Raw genomic sequence first — 15384 nt, 5'->3', positions numbered from 1 at the left:
TTTTTCCTGTTTAAAGAGTACAATATAGCTACTGCACAAAATTATTACCAACGTAAATACATAATTCAGCAAGATTACCTGAAATACTGGTTATAATCCAATGGGGCCAGCAAGGCTTTGTGCTAGCTCAGAGTTACAGCCTGACAACTGAGTAAGAAACATCACTTGGTGCCCAGTTATTAGGCTGGGCTATTTGAATGTGTTGTGTTTCTTGTCACTGTAAGTAAACATTAATTCGTTTTTTTTAAATACATTTTCTCCAACACTGCTATTGGGTAAGTCATATTGTGATACTCAATTCAATTATTATTACTGTTGATTATTATGCATTAACAAAAATTGTTTCACTAAATATATTGTGTATTTCATTTTGAAATTCCAATATTGTCAATTATGTTCTCCATTTAAATTAATGGTTAACCCAGAGATGTTTCTCTTTCATGTCAGTTATCAATGGAAATCTGCTAATGAAATAACATAAAAAAAATTGAATGCCCATATGTTTGGCAGTGAAAAGAGCCTTTGTTGTTTTAGAGGGGGACCAGATTCGAATGAAATTGAAAGGGCTTTAAAGGAATGCTGTTCTACCATGGCACTTCACCAGCTGCTGAGGAGAGGTAGGCAGGTTATGCTGCCCTCAAGGAAATGGCCTCCCTAGGGCAGTGACCACTCTGCATTCTGGAGCATCTGGACAAAGATCCTGAGTATTAAGTTTTGAAGAACAACAGTTGCCTTCATCACTTTTTTCCACATTGTTCAGGTTTACTCCTATCACCCAAAGGTAAACCCTCCACTGAATCCTTCACAAGGGTTCTGAAGAAGTTGTCCGGGAACAGCGCCACAGCAGCTTCTTCCTGAGAGGAAATGCATCACCCCTCAACAAGACATGTGGCACTGGTTCATGGTCTCCTGCCCAAAGAAGATGCGTGGTTACAGCCCATCTGCCAGGAATGCCCGTGAAAAGGTGATACCTCCATTAGTGCTCGTCCCATAGGCACCATCAGATACCTGGAACAGGTACCTTGCATCCATAATGGCTCGCAAGATGGAGGAGTATGTGCCTTTGTAATTGAATATCCCTGTGGATGTTAAAAGGGCAACATGTATGATTTGTACTGTATCATTAACTCAAAAATAGACGACATCTGCAGTTAATGTTTTAAGTTAATGTTTCAAATAATATTTTTTAAGAAAATAAACGACTGACTGATATATTCCCCATTTAATTGACTGATTGACATATTCCCCGGTACGTCTATCAATTTAATATTGCTTGTAATCTCCTTATTCTCACTTTAGACACTCACAGTAACACAACCAACCCTAAACCACCCAGACTAGCTAGTACCAGTTTTGTTTGGCTAGGGAAGACAAGTTGGAGACAAATCATGTTATTGTTTAGAGGCAAGATTCTGCACAGCACCGCTTTAAAGTATTGATAACATGTTTTCCATTAATTATACAAGTCCCATTTTGGCTACTCCACCACAGAAAGCACTGAGGAAGGCTGAAAATAGCATTTTCAAGCACTCTTACCTGGTTATTTATGCTATTTTATAAATTAATTCTATATCAATAATATCATATATATCAGGGCTGGCCAACCCTGTTCCTGGAGAGCCACAGTCCTGTAGGTTTTCTCTCCAACTCTTATTCAGCACACCTGATTCTAATTTGTAGTTGGATGAAAAGCAGACTCAGGTAGGTCACAAATGAGACTGAAGAGAACCTACAGGACTGTGGCTCTCCAGGAACAGGGTTGGCCAGCCCTGAAATATATAAAGACCTAAAGCAAAGTACATGCAATGGCATACATTGTTTTTTTTAGAACACTTTCATAATTCCACCACATTTTAATTGAGCAAACGAAACTGAAAATAATTTTGCTAAATGGGTTAAGTCTAGACATGTTCATTGTAAACCAACGCGATCGCACCTTTTTAATCCACGGCATAACCAATCAGACAATACATATTAGATTTGACTGTGTCAAACAGTGTTGGTGAGTATTAGCTGAATAGTTAACGCTAGTGCTAATACTGCAGTACCAACGCTGATCAGTTCTTTTTCATCCAACTGCTAGCTTTAAAAGTTCTAGAGTAGGAATCAGCATCCTCCTTAATATGGCTAATGCTGTGATAAAGTGGTCCAACTCTTCCCCTTCACTCTTTACTGCTCAAGACAGTCGTCACTATCCATCATCCCCACCTGCGTTCTAAGACGCCCCATCACCGACCGATTTTACGTGAAGCTGCTGCAGCCTCAGAATCCCAGTACATTTCATAGACAACCACAGGGTTTAACTAACAACCAGCGTTGTTCATTAAATCTTAATAGCAGGAATGTTATTTTCATTATTTAAAGGCTTCTTGTAGGCCTAATTAAGATATTGGGGAAAAAATATGTTTAGTTGTCTATCGTTCACTTGGTTTGTAGTTTTCTTAATGGGTAAAAACAATGATTGTAGCCACAAGAAATTGTTACCACAAGAAATACTTTTTCAGTTTCTCAGATTTCCTTGATATTTAGCAGCCAGGTAGTTGTCTACAGAAAAGAGAATATAATAAAACACTAACTAGAAATGTATTTGAACCATCATTCCTTTGAACGTTTTTGTGACTGTCTTTCTTACCGATACTGTTGAAGACGTAATGACAGAGCTATAGTGAAAAGAGAGTGAAGCCAATGAACCTACAGTAGAAATGTAGGTTATGTACCAACAATTGTTCCAGCACAAACTTTTACTGGCACAAACAGAACACAAATGATTGAGCTTATTTTTGTCAATTTGGAGCAGGTACTGTAGGGGGGCTGCTGAAGTCATCACCTATAATTAAATGTCTAATGTATAAAATACTGAAGCAGCACAAACAAAACTTTTAACAGTACAAACAAAGAACAAACAAAGACCATTTTGGTTGAATATGGAACATGTTAGGAGGCTGAGTGAAGAATGACCTATAAAATATTCTTTAATATCTAAAAAATTATAGCAGCAAAACTAAGTTTAACAGGACAAACCAGCACAAACGGAGCAATAAAAACTATTTTGTCAATGTTTTGCAGGGGGTGGGGGGTGTCTTTTGCTGAATCCAGTCAGCAACTTGCAAACAGAGAGTGACACCCTGAACAAAAATAGCAACCACATTATTTTGTGGCACCATAAATAACCTTCTCACGTATGGCTAGTTGGTCAGGGGTTCATCCTAAATACAGCTAATGACCCAAAACATTCATCCTGGCTAACTAACTTGTGACAAAGGTGGCATCCTATGACAGTGCCACGTATAAAGTCACTGAGCTCTTCAGTATGACCCATTGTTCTGCCAATGTGTGTCAATGAAGATTTCATTGCTATGTGCTGGATTTTATACATCAGTGAGAATGGGTGTGGCTTAAATACCTGAACTCAATAATTAGTAGGGGTCTCCAGATACTTTTGGTCATATAGGGTCTCTGCTTATTATAGTTAACAAGTTGACATCTCTCTTGACAATTGGGGGAAAAAAATTGATGAAGTTATTGGCTTGGTTTACTATGCCTGAAGAGACCTCTTGTAGAGTAAGGCTGACACAAGGCAGCGTGTGCTGGAATGACCCAGATGCATGAAATGCCTGTGCAACTGTCACTTTGACTGGGATGGTAAGGGGACAGACTAAGGCTTGGTCGTCAAGTTGAGGCTCAACATCCAACAAGACGTGTGCCGCAACTTCCCTAGGGCAATTTCTGCTGGCACTCCAATTCAGGGAAATTGAGATAGGAGACAACTTGCCATCGGGTATTCTAACCTTAAATGGCGAGGTAGCACTGTGAAAAGGCCATTTCTCATTATCTGGTTAAAAACAGTGTATTCCTAGGGTCAGCTAATAAAAAAAACATCACAAATAAGCATACTGCTGGCTATAAGCACACTCCTGGAATGTAAAACAACTAACCAAAATGTTAATACATTTTTTAACCCAACCCTTAAAGCAAAAATTATTTTACACATTCTGAAATTTTATTTTTGTTGGTCAGCCATAAGGAATGCGTCGCCTATTACTGATTATTAAGCACATTCATTTCAATAAAAGTACATTTGCCAATAGTGAAGATTCTTTCAATATTCTAATTATTTTCTTTTTAAGCAGTCTTTATTTCACTGGCGATGTGAGCATTGGAAAACAAACAAATTGTTCAGATAATTCTGGGATGTTAGAAACCTCACTGGAAATCCCAGTTAATGCAAATAGGTTTCATTACTACTATTACTTCACCTATTAAAATTTAGATTTCTGCAGTCCTTGACTTTACTTCCACCAATTTTGTCCAGCTACTTAATCTGAAAGTAATAATGTCAAACTTTAATGATTGTATTTCAGAACAATCACAGTGTTTGCAGGCCAATATCTACCGTTGAGGGCACCAAGGTCATGTCGACTGTATTCTTTTTAATTTTTTATTATTGTTATTTTTATTGTCATTTTACATCTAAAGGAAAGATTTAGAATTCATGATCAAGATTTTAGAATTCATGATTGCTTGCCTACATGACGCCATCATTATGAAGTCTAAAGTGAAGTCAGACAGATAGGGCAGTGACCATGGTTTCATAAAAAATTGTTTTAGCCAAGATATTTGCGCACAAATCCTTCGACAGTGTTGCTTGGGGTGACAAAGTGTCGTTGTTGGAGTGTGGGGAGTAATTTACGTTACATGTTCATAAAGAAGACAAACATGACAGTTAGCTAGAGAAGTTGTCAATGTTTTGTTATTTTTTATAAAATATTTATGTATCTAGCTCAATGTCATTAATCTCTAAATATAATCTAAACTCTGATTTCGACTGTATCATCTAAGCTAGCTGACTGGTTTACTGGCCAACAAACATTAGCAAACCCTTAGCTTCAATGAAAACATATTTGTCTTGTTGTTACATCTCTTAATATTGTAGTGATTAGAACCATGGTTTATATCCAAGCTACAAAAACCTACCTAGAGTAGTGGTGATAATTAAATAGCTACATTTTAGTGTAGCTATATTTACAAACCTGATTCCAAAAAAGTTGGGACACTGTACAATTGTGAATAAAAACAGAATGCAATGATGTGGAAGTTTCAAATTTCTATATTTTATTCAGAATACAACATAGATAACATATCAAATGTTTAAACTGAGAAAATGTATCACTTCAAGGGAAAAATAAGTTGATTTTAAATTTTATGGCATCAACACATCTCAAAAAAGTTGGGACAAGGCCATGTTTACCACTGTGTGGCATCCCCTCTTCTTTTTATAACAGACTGCAAACGTCTGGGGACTGAGGAGACAAGGTGCTCAAGTTTATGAATAGGAATGTTGTCCCATTCTTGTCTAATACAGGCTTCTAGTTGCTCAACTGTTAGATCTTCTTTGTCGCACCTTCCTGTTTATGATGCGCCAAATGTTATCTATGGGTGAAAGATCTGGACTGCAGGCTGGCCATTTCAGTACCCGGATTCTTCTTCTATGCAGCCATGACATTGTAATTGATGCAGTATGTGGTCTGGCATTGTCATGTTGGAAAATGCAAGGTCTTCCCTGAAAGAGACAACGTCTGGATGGGAGCATATGTTGTTCTAGAACTTGGATATAACTGTCAGCATTGATGGTGCCTTTCCAGATGTGTAGGCTGCCCATGCCACACGCATTCATGCAACCCCATACCATCAGAGATGCAGGTTTCTGAACTGAGCGCTGATAACAACTTGGGTTGTCCTTGTCCTCTTTAGTCCGGATGACTTGACGTCCCAGTTTTCCAAAATTAACTTCAAAGTTGGATTTGTCTAACCACAGAACACTTTTCCACTTTGCCACAGTCCATTTTAAGTGATCCTTGGCCCAGAGAAAACGCCTGCACTTCTGGATCCTGTTTAGATACGGCTTCTTTTTTGACCTATAGAGTTTTAGCCGGCAACGGCGAATGGCACGGTGGATTGTGTTCACCGACAATTTTTTCTGGAAGTATTCCTGAGCCCATGTTGTGATTTCCATAAAAGTATCATTCTTATATGTGATGCATTGCCGTCTGAGGGCCTGAAGATCACGGGCATCCAATATGGTTTTCCTGCCTTGACCCTTACGCACAGAGATTGTTCCAGATTCTCTGAATCTTTGGATGATATTGTGCACTGTAGATGATGATAACTTCAAACTCTTTGCAATTTTTCTCTGAGAAACTACTTTCTGATATTGCTCCACTATTTTCGACATTGGGGGAATTGGTGATCCTCTGCCCATCTTGACTTCTGAGAGACACTGCCACTCTGAGAGGCTCTTTTTATACCCAATCATGTTGCCAATTGACATAATAAGTAGCAAATTGGTCCTCCAGCTGTTCCTTATCTGTACATTTAACTTTTCCGGCCTCTTATTGCTACCTGTCCCAACTCTTTTGGAATGTGTAGCTCTCATGAAATCCAAAATGAGCCAATATTTGGCATGACATAACAAAATGTCTCACTTTCAACATTTGATATGTTATCTATATTCTATTGTGAATTAAATATAAGTTTATGAGATTTGTAAATTATTCCATTCCTTTTTTACTCACAATTTGTACAGTGTCCCAACTTTTTTGGAATTGGGTTTGTACATTTAACCTCAATTCATTAAAACTTGACTGTAGACTGTTTTAAGTTAAGAGAGTAGAAAGAGAGTAGAAAGCTAACTTTGGGAAGCTTAGAGACAAAGGAGGAGAGCAAGAAAAAAGTTTAGTTGATGGATCAAGAGACTGGGTTGTCTGCTGATTAAGAGTGTTGGGCCAGTTAACAAAAGATCCCGTGGTTGCACTTGCCAAGCCGACAAGGTGAAAAGTCTGTTGTCTATAATATCTCGTTACTCAAGAAAAAAAAATGCAAATCCTCAATGCTTACAGTAAACAAGTAAAGAATGTTTAAACCATGGAATTTTCAAAGCAGCCATCTTAAACAGCTTTGAGAATCGATCTGGGTTTCAGAGCTTGTCAGATAAATCAATAGAACTGATGATATGCATATGATATGCTTATAAGGATTTGCTGGAAAGCTTTGAACAAAGAGCCTAAATAATGTTCACCATCTAAATACTTTAGTTCACTGTATATTGTGTCGAAATCTAATGAAATCTTAATATGAGACAAACAGGAATCATCGGGCAAAGGTTTCTTCAAGAATTGAGAGAGAATGTGGTGATTCATGGGATCATTCCTACGATCACACAGTACAACAGACACAGCCCATTGAACACCTGCAAATGTGGGAGACTACAACCCGTGGCTCTTAAACAGCATGCAGCTCTTTAACTCCCCATGGCTCTATGGCTATTTACAACAATGTTTACAAATGAAACAAATATGTATTTAGGAATGCAGCCTAACTCAAAGCAAACTATTTAATATGCTACTAAAACCCTTCCAAATGGCTCATTTATGCAGGCATAACTGGACAGGCTTTAAGGTCCATGCAGAGAACTCAGACTCACACTGTTTACTGTTTCACAAAGTAGGGCACTGCAAACAAATCCTAAATTGCTCATACCCAAAGGCCTACCCGTGATCTGGCATGGTGGTAGTAAATGGAAAACTCAAAACAATCTTTTAATTTTCAGATATTACCTAGACCCCCAGCCTCACACCCTTTAACACACTACTCTCATACAAATCTTCTCTCGTTGGTACATACACACAGCACTCTGCCTCTCACACCTAGCACTCTCACACAAACACTGCTCTGGCTTGTTCTCTCGCACTCCCTCTGCTCTCAAACGTTAAGACACAACCGAATTGTTTTGTATATTACTGCCATACTTGCCATATCTATAATGTTCAGTAATACTACCTAGATTGCTGCTAGTTTACAGTACTATTTTTAAAACGGCTTCTAGTTTACAGTGTAAACTACAGCTTATATACTCTTCTTCTTAATACTCACTACGTAGTTGTCGGGTGCCATGTCATAAGAACTTCATTGTGCAGGATGACGCTGTGTTGTTCGGTGCATTTGACAAATAATCTTTGAAACTTGAAACTGAAGAAAAGACAGTATAAAAAAGGATTCTTGTTCAGGAACCCGGTTTGTTTTGCAAATCTTGTACAAGCCGGGTCTAGGGGTGACATTAATGAGTGTGCAGCTGGCTGATCACACAAAATATATGCTAAGTAAAGTGGACGATGCATGCATGCTGTTATGAACATGGCTTTCTGCCATGTTTGAGATGTCGAAAAAGAGCTTAGGTAAGTTTATTGTGCAGTTTGTGTTTCGGCTGTTTCTCTTCCCTGTGATTTCGACACATACACAGACAGCCTACAGTCGACATTCTCATATTAATTTGCAAAAATTGTTCAAATAGATTTTTGCTATGAATTTATTTAGAGCCTAAAGAAGCAGACCTACAAGACCAATAATAAAGATAAAGTAAATAGAGTTTGACCAACTTCCTGCTGTTCCAGTTTCAAGAACACCTGCAATGCATTCACTATGTCATTTCTCTTAGCTTACCCACCGTAGAACTGAAACATCTGTGAGTCAGCTCAATGAGATTCTTCCTCGTGAAGCACTGTAGGGCATGATTAAAGCCAATTGCCATCAGTCAATTTGAGAATGTCAGACCAAAGGAGCAAATACCTATTGAGTATGTTGATGCCATCAGACCAACCCAAGTCACAGAGTGGAAAGTACAGGTCCTGGAAATGGAAACAGTATTAGAACCAACTAAAACACTACCCTACGCGAAAGATCACGTTATATACTACATCACTAATTATTTCAGGCATTGTATGCCTTATTTGACAGGAAACTGGGGAAAGATTTTACTGAAAGAGCCTGGATTCAAACAGAGGTTGAGAGGATCGGCAACACTACTGTAGACTTTTAAGTTAGGATCTGTTTTCCTGTTATTAAATCTGTGTATGGTACTCCACATAATATCCATGTTAGAGTAACAACTGAGTATCAGTAGTTTTTAGGGGGAATAACCCAAATAATTTCACAACAAATGCCACTTTGTTTGGTTTCATTTTAAATATTATGTTTGCTAATACTTTTGAAAGGTATATCTTGCAGAAAAAAATCATAATGCTCTATAAAATATTTTCTTTTTGAGAAATGACGGCGTTGAAATTATATAAGCCCCGTTATCTTTGAGGCCAAAAATTACTCATTATTTGTATTGCCTATTTTTTGCATCCACTTTTGCTCAATTTCATGAAGGTTTGCTCAATTTCTTGAGTTGGCTGTAGGTTGTACTCCCAAATGATTGGAAGGGCAACCATGCACAGAAAACGAACACAAGAGTCTTTAATTTAATAAGCAAAAATAGCACTACGGCTTAATAGAAAAAGATGACTGAGGATAAGATACTGCAGCTTACATATCGGGGGGAAAAGGTAGCCTCGCACGGTCAGCTGATCCCAAGAGCTTACATTTAGATTCTACATGGATATCAGGTTTATGCCTGATTTTCGCTCAGACACAAGAGAATTAGCACCTTGCTCCAGTTTGTGATTATCACATTCGCACTGCCTATTTCTCAGTAGGGAACGCTGTGTATGATCAGCTTTGCGCCTGCGCATGCTGAAAAGCTAAGCGTAAGACAGCTGTGGGTGGTCATCAAAGTACAGCATGAGGTAAGTTAGCGATATGAGAGGAGTTAGTAAATGTTTTCAGTTCAAACAACACTATTGTTGCTCAAATATATATATATATACATACAGTAGGGAGAACAAGTATTTGATACAATCCCGATTTCGCAGGTTTTCCCACTTACAAAGCATGTAGAGGTCTGTAATTTGTATCATAGGTACTCTTCAACTGTGAGTGACGGAATCTAAAACAAAAATCCAGAAAATCACATTGTATGATTTTTAAGTAATACATTTGCATTTTATTGGATGACATAAGTATTTGATACATCAGAAAAGCAAAACTTAATATTTGGTACAGAAACCTTTGTTTGCAATTACAGAGACCATACGTTTCCTGTAGTTCTTGACCAGGTTTGCACACACTCCAGATCCTTCTGATTTCGGGGCTGTCGCTGGGCAAAACGGACTTTCAGCTCCCTCCAAAGATTTTCTATTGGGTTCAGGTCTTGAGACTGGCTAGGCCACTCCAGGACCTTGAGATGCTTCTTACAGAGCCACACCTTAGTTGCCCTGGCTGTGTGTTTCGGGTCGTTGTCATGCTGGAAGACCCAGCCACGACTCATCATCAATGCTCTTACTGAGGGGAGGTTGTTGGCCAAGATCTCACGATACATGACCCATCCATCCTCCCCTCAATACGGTGCAGTCGTTCCTGACCCCTTTGCAGAGAAGCATCCCCAAAGAATGATGTTTCCACCTCCATGCTTCACGGTTGGGATGGTGTTCTTGGGGTTGTACTCATCCTTCTTATTCCTCCAAACACGGCGAGTGGAGTTTAGACCAAAAAGCTACATTTTTTCTCATCAGACCACATGACCTTCTCCCATTCCTCCTCTGGATCATCCAGATGGACATTGGCAAACTTCAGACGGGCCTGGATATGCGCTGGCTTGAGCAGGGGGACCTTGCGTGCGCTGCAGTATTTTAATCCATGACAGCATAGTGTGTTACTAATGGTTTTCTTTGAGACTGTGGTCCCAGCTCTCTTCAGGTCATTGACCAAGTCCGGCCGTGTAGTTCTGGGCTGATCCCTCACCTTCCTCATGATCATTGATGCCCCACGAGGTGAGACCTTGCATGGAGCCCCAGACCGAGGGAGATTGACCGTCATCTTGAACTTCTTCCATTTTTTAATAATTGCGCCAACAGTTGTTGCCTTCTCACCAAGCTGCTTGCCTATTGTCCTGTAGCCCATCCCAGCCTTGTGCAGGTCTACAATTTTATCCCCGATGTCCTTACACAGTTCTCTGGTCTTGGCCATTATGGAGAGGTTGGAGTCTGTTTGATTGAGTGTGTGGACAGGTGTCTTTTATACAGGTAACGAGTTCAAACAGGTGCAGGTAATACATGTAATGAGTGGAGAACAGGAGGGCTTCTTAAAGAAAAACTAACAGGTCTGTGAGAGACGGAATTCTTACTGGTTGGTAGGTGATCAAATACTTATGTCATGCAATAAAATGCAAATTTATTATTTAAAAATCATAGAATGTGATTTTCTGGATTTTTGTTTTAGATTCCGTCTCTCACAGTTGAAGTGTACCTATGATAAAAGATAACAGACCTCTACTTGCTTTGTAAGTAGGAAAACCTGCAAAATTGGCAGTGTATCAAATACTTGTTCTCCCCACTGTGTATATATAGATATATAGTAAAAATACAATATTTATCTTGCTGGCTGCGTACTACACACCTATCAGGGTTCCAATGTTGACCCCTGTTCACTGCTTTCTAATTCCCTTTCTCAATATGCACGCCTGACCATTGCTCCATAAAGTATTTTCCAATATTACATTAAAAAAACATTAAACATGTGATCTCTTCAATCCCTACCCCTTTTAGCGTGGAGGGCTGTGACAGTACGCCCGCATCTGGTGAGTCAGCTGAATATGGGTCATGGTTTTTGGAAATCAAGGAACCTGGGCTATTGTACTCTATGTTAGTGCATTTTTACTGTATTGTAGACAAAATGCAGAAATCCTAATTATAGTAACAGTAAGACTCTTTAATTCTACAAAGTAAAAAAAGAATCCTAAGACAGATGTCTTTGAAGGTAAGCTGTTGGGGTTGCAGCTAAAAACTGAAGTTCATTTGAATGTCTTTCAAGGATATGGAGATTACCTTTAGAGTAGTAGACTTTTGCCAGCCAAGAATGTCTTCAAGGATGAGGTGTAGTCATGTTTTATTTTTATTTCCCTTTTCTGCATTGGGTATTTATTTTAGATAGGTTTACCAAGGAAAATCTAATGGTCATCCATGTTGTGCATTTGTTATTATCGTGTTGCTTTGCATGCAACCAAATAACCTTCATGTTGAAACAATATTCTTGTTGGCTAGCTCTTAAAAATATTTAGTAAGATTATTTAGTATAGTTTCATGTTAGCTTTCAAACCTGAGAATCATCTCATACTAAATATGCAGTCTAAAAAATTTGTTAAAAACCTTACTTTTTGGGCTGTATAAAATGTTGTTTATATGTGCCTAATGTGCATTAGAATCACTCTGTACCTTCTGTACCTCATATACATGACATAACATTTCCCGTGACCAGTTTTAGCTAAACAATGTCACTTCTACAACTAGGAACCAAAAATCAGGGAGAAAGATTGACTCATTAATTGTTGTTGTCAACTGATGACAGGGACACTAGCATATTTTTACTTTTCGACATGACAGAGTTTGAAATTGTAAATCATAGGATGCTCATCAGCACACTAAAGAGCATGACTGAATTCACTGACACAATCTGACTGATGGAATTATAAATCCAACTCTGCTACAGTTACTCAAGGAGTCCCTTGTGATTCTATTCTACGCCATATGTTTCTATATACAAACCTGCGACCCATTGATAAACAAAGCCAGAGATGGAGCTTAAATGGGTGCGATGGGTGCGTGGCACCCATGGCAGCCAATCAGAGGGGCCCACAAGAAGTTTGTCTTACGGTTGAAAGGATTGCAAGCAGAATAACATGATATTATGATTTTTTTGCTAGACACTATTTAGTTAACACTGAAGTGATAAAAGTCTATATGTTTTGTTATTCCATAATGATAATGATCTACCAATATGTGACCTTGGGGCTGAAACCAGTGTTGCCATATGCAGATGTTTCCAGATTCTTGTATAAAAGAAAGAAGCATTAGAAGATGGATAGATCTGACATTACAATGACGGGAGCAGCATCGCAGGTCCAAAAGCAGCTATGATCCAGGTCCAACAGCAGCTAGCAGCAAAGTTTTGTAACTGCTGGTACATTTTGTTGCAGCCTCATAACAAGCTTCTGTTCATCATGGTACATGAAATGTAATAAACATTTTGGGGAGAATTGTATTAAATATTAATGTTCTCTGCCTCTATCTTTCAGTTGAGAAATCAGGTAGCAATAGTAGGATGTTAGCAGCCGAGGGATGTGGCAGAAACCCATGTGAGAGAAAGCTGAGCTCCGGCCCTGAACTGAGCCCAACATTTAGATACAACTTTTTGGCTGATGACACAAACGTCAGGACAAAAAGTGACAGACTGCAAAAACCAACAATTAAACTCCCTTACACCACATTAACACAGGTTGCGTCACACCATGTGTGTCCAGTCATTTCAATGAAGGGCAGTCCATAATGCTTCAGCTCAGACTAGGTTACAATCTGTGTATTGTGTTGCATGCATTGGATTTCTGGCATCACAAATCACAGCTCAATGACAATCTTTCCCACTTGATTTCACATCAACTGACCTTCCTTGTATCTGAAAAAGGTATAGCTAAAGTAGTGGCCAAAAGCTGTCACAATGTAAAAAGTATTTCCTAGATTATATTGTCTGAACAGGCCTATTTCAGACTCAAAGCTGAATTCATATTAGCTCAAAACAATAAATCTGTCAATAGTTGTTTTTCCAACTGTTACTAGCGGGAGCTAATTAACAAGAGGTTGGCAGTGATAGGGATGGGAAGGAAGACTATATAAGAAAACATCAATATTAGGCTATATACTGTATATAAGCTAGCTACAGTTGCTAACAAACAAGAGTTAGCTAGCAGCATGTGCCTGCCAACCAGGTAATGTAGCTAGCCTATGCAGCAGCTAGTCATACTAAATTCAAGCCCTATTCCTAATTCTGTTAAATATGTAGCTACTTGAACTTATGTTCTCAAATGTTATTACATCTCTGCAATTAGTTGGAAAACATTCTTGGGGTATTTAAGAGTACTTTCTTTATGACCCTCACACATGTAAATTGTTACTTTTGAGTATGTAAATTAATGCAAAGAAAGTGTCTTTTTTTTTTTACATAATATTCAACAGGTTTATGTGTCTTTTGAGGCGTGTTACTGATATTAGTCAGTCCTTGATACAGCACAGTCACCTCTTATTAATGATCAATTTATTAACTCATGTTCAGATTGATTAAAAGCCCAGTTCCTCTGAAGTGGAAGAGCGAGCCAAGATACTGAATGTGACCGGCAGAGAAAACTGCTCATCAAATAAGGCAGCCAGGACATAGTGTATATTTCTTTTTTCTGCTTCACTGTGCTGTTCGTTCTACTGCAGTGCTTTCAGCTACTTCACTGTGTGGCTTAGCAGTTAGCACTGTCTACTGTTTTGACACAGTGAAGTCATCAGTCCTCTCTGAGCAGCCAGACAGTGTTTCTATACCTCATTTAGTATTCTAGCAGTTATACCATATGATTATGGCATGTTTAATCATGATGGGAGCCAGGAACCATTGTGGGCTGTTTTTGATGGGCACATGCATAAGTTGCTGTGAGGTAGGGGATTTTTTTTGTGTCCATCCCAGCATTTTGGTCCATCCCAGCTTCACAGTACATTGTGTCATTACACTACGAACCCTTTGACCAGTTAGGAGTAATTCTTTAAGTTTACAAATATTTATATTAGTTAACATACAACATCAATTTCAGAAGTATCGGAGAATCCATTATCTTCTACCTGGACTTTAACCAGGGGTAGGTTTGGTGACCTATCAGAATACGTAACCGGGTCTTCAGCAACCTCTCTATTACAAAACACAGGAAGGACTCTAATTGATCTAAAGGTAGTTTTTGTTGCATAAGAAGTAAAATATAAAGAAATATTTATAGAATGTTTGTAATATGCATAGATTTAAGGTGTATTTCACCATAGCACAACTACTTAATGTACTAATTACTAATGTTAGAAATGATACATTTGTGTCATAAAAGCACCAGGTCTCCTCGCCACAATCTAGCAAATTTGAACTTCGTGGTAGAATCGACTTCCTCTGTATTGGTCTCTTCATGAAATACTACAAGTTCCAGAATTCATAGGGAATGTAGCAAAATGGGAATTGGAAAAAACAATAATTATTATCAGAAGATGAACAATATAAAGTTTAAAACAATAGTTATTTTTGAAACACCATTGATCATGCCCATGTGGTGTTTTGTGCCTGGCTGTAGTAATTACAAACACACAAGAAAATCTCACTGGTAAACAGCACATTCCCATTCCACACCAACAAACAATAACATGAACACACATTTACCAGTAGAAAAGACTGTATCCATTGATCATTTCATTTTGATATGCAAATTGTATATATTCACTGTTACTTGGCAAATACACAAACTTTAACCCAAGTTTACCAGTAGAAATACAAATTTATGCTTTCCACTAAGCAATACCTTTGCATTATATCCCGCTACAGTTGGCAAAAACATTAACATACATTTAACAGTAGAAATATCTAACTAGCTAACAGTATGTC

The 15384-nt window shown here is 38.4% G+C and overlaps 1 long non-coding RNA gene across 1 annotated transcript; it reads left to right on the top strand.

The window, feature by feature from the left end:
- The first annotated feature begins 9550 nt into the window (after positions 1 to 9550).
- LOC109615487 lies at positions 9551 to 12959 on the top strand. Its single transcript, XR_002196473.2, has 3 exons — positions 9551 to 9623; positions 11481 to 11512; positions 12748 to 12959. It is a non-coding gene; the product is annotated as an uncharacterized LOC109615487 (long non-coding RNA).
- The last annotated feature ends 2425 nt before the right edge of the window (positions 12960 to 15384 follow it).

This window comes from Esox lucius, chromosome 19 (genome assembly GCF_011004845.1).
Source record: "Esox lucius isolate fEsoLuc1 chromosome 19, fEsoLuc1.pri, whole genome shotgun sequence".
Classification (NCBI taxonomy): Eukaryota; Metazoa; Chordata; class Actinopteri; order Esociformes; family Esocidae; genus Esox; species Esox lucius.
This window is presented reverse-complemented; position numbering and strand designations above follow the sequence as displayed.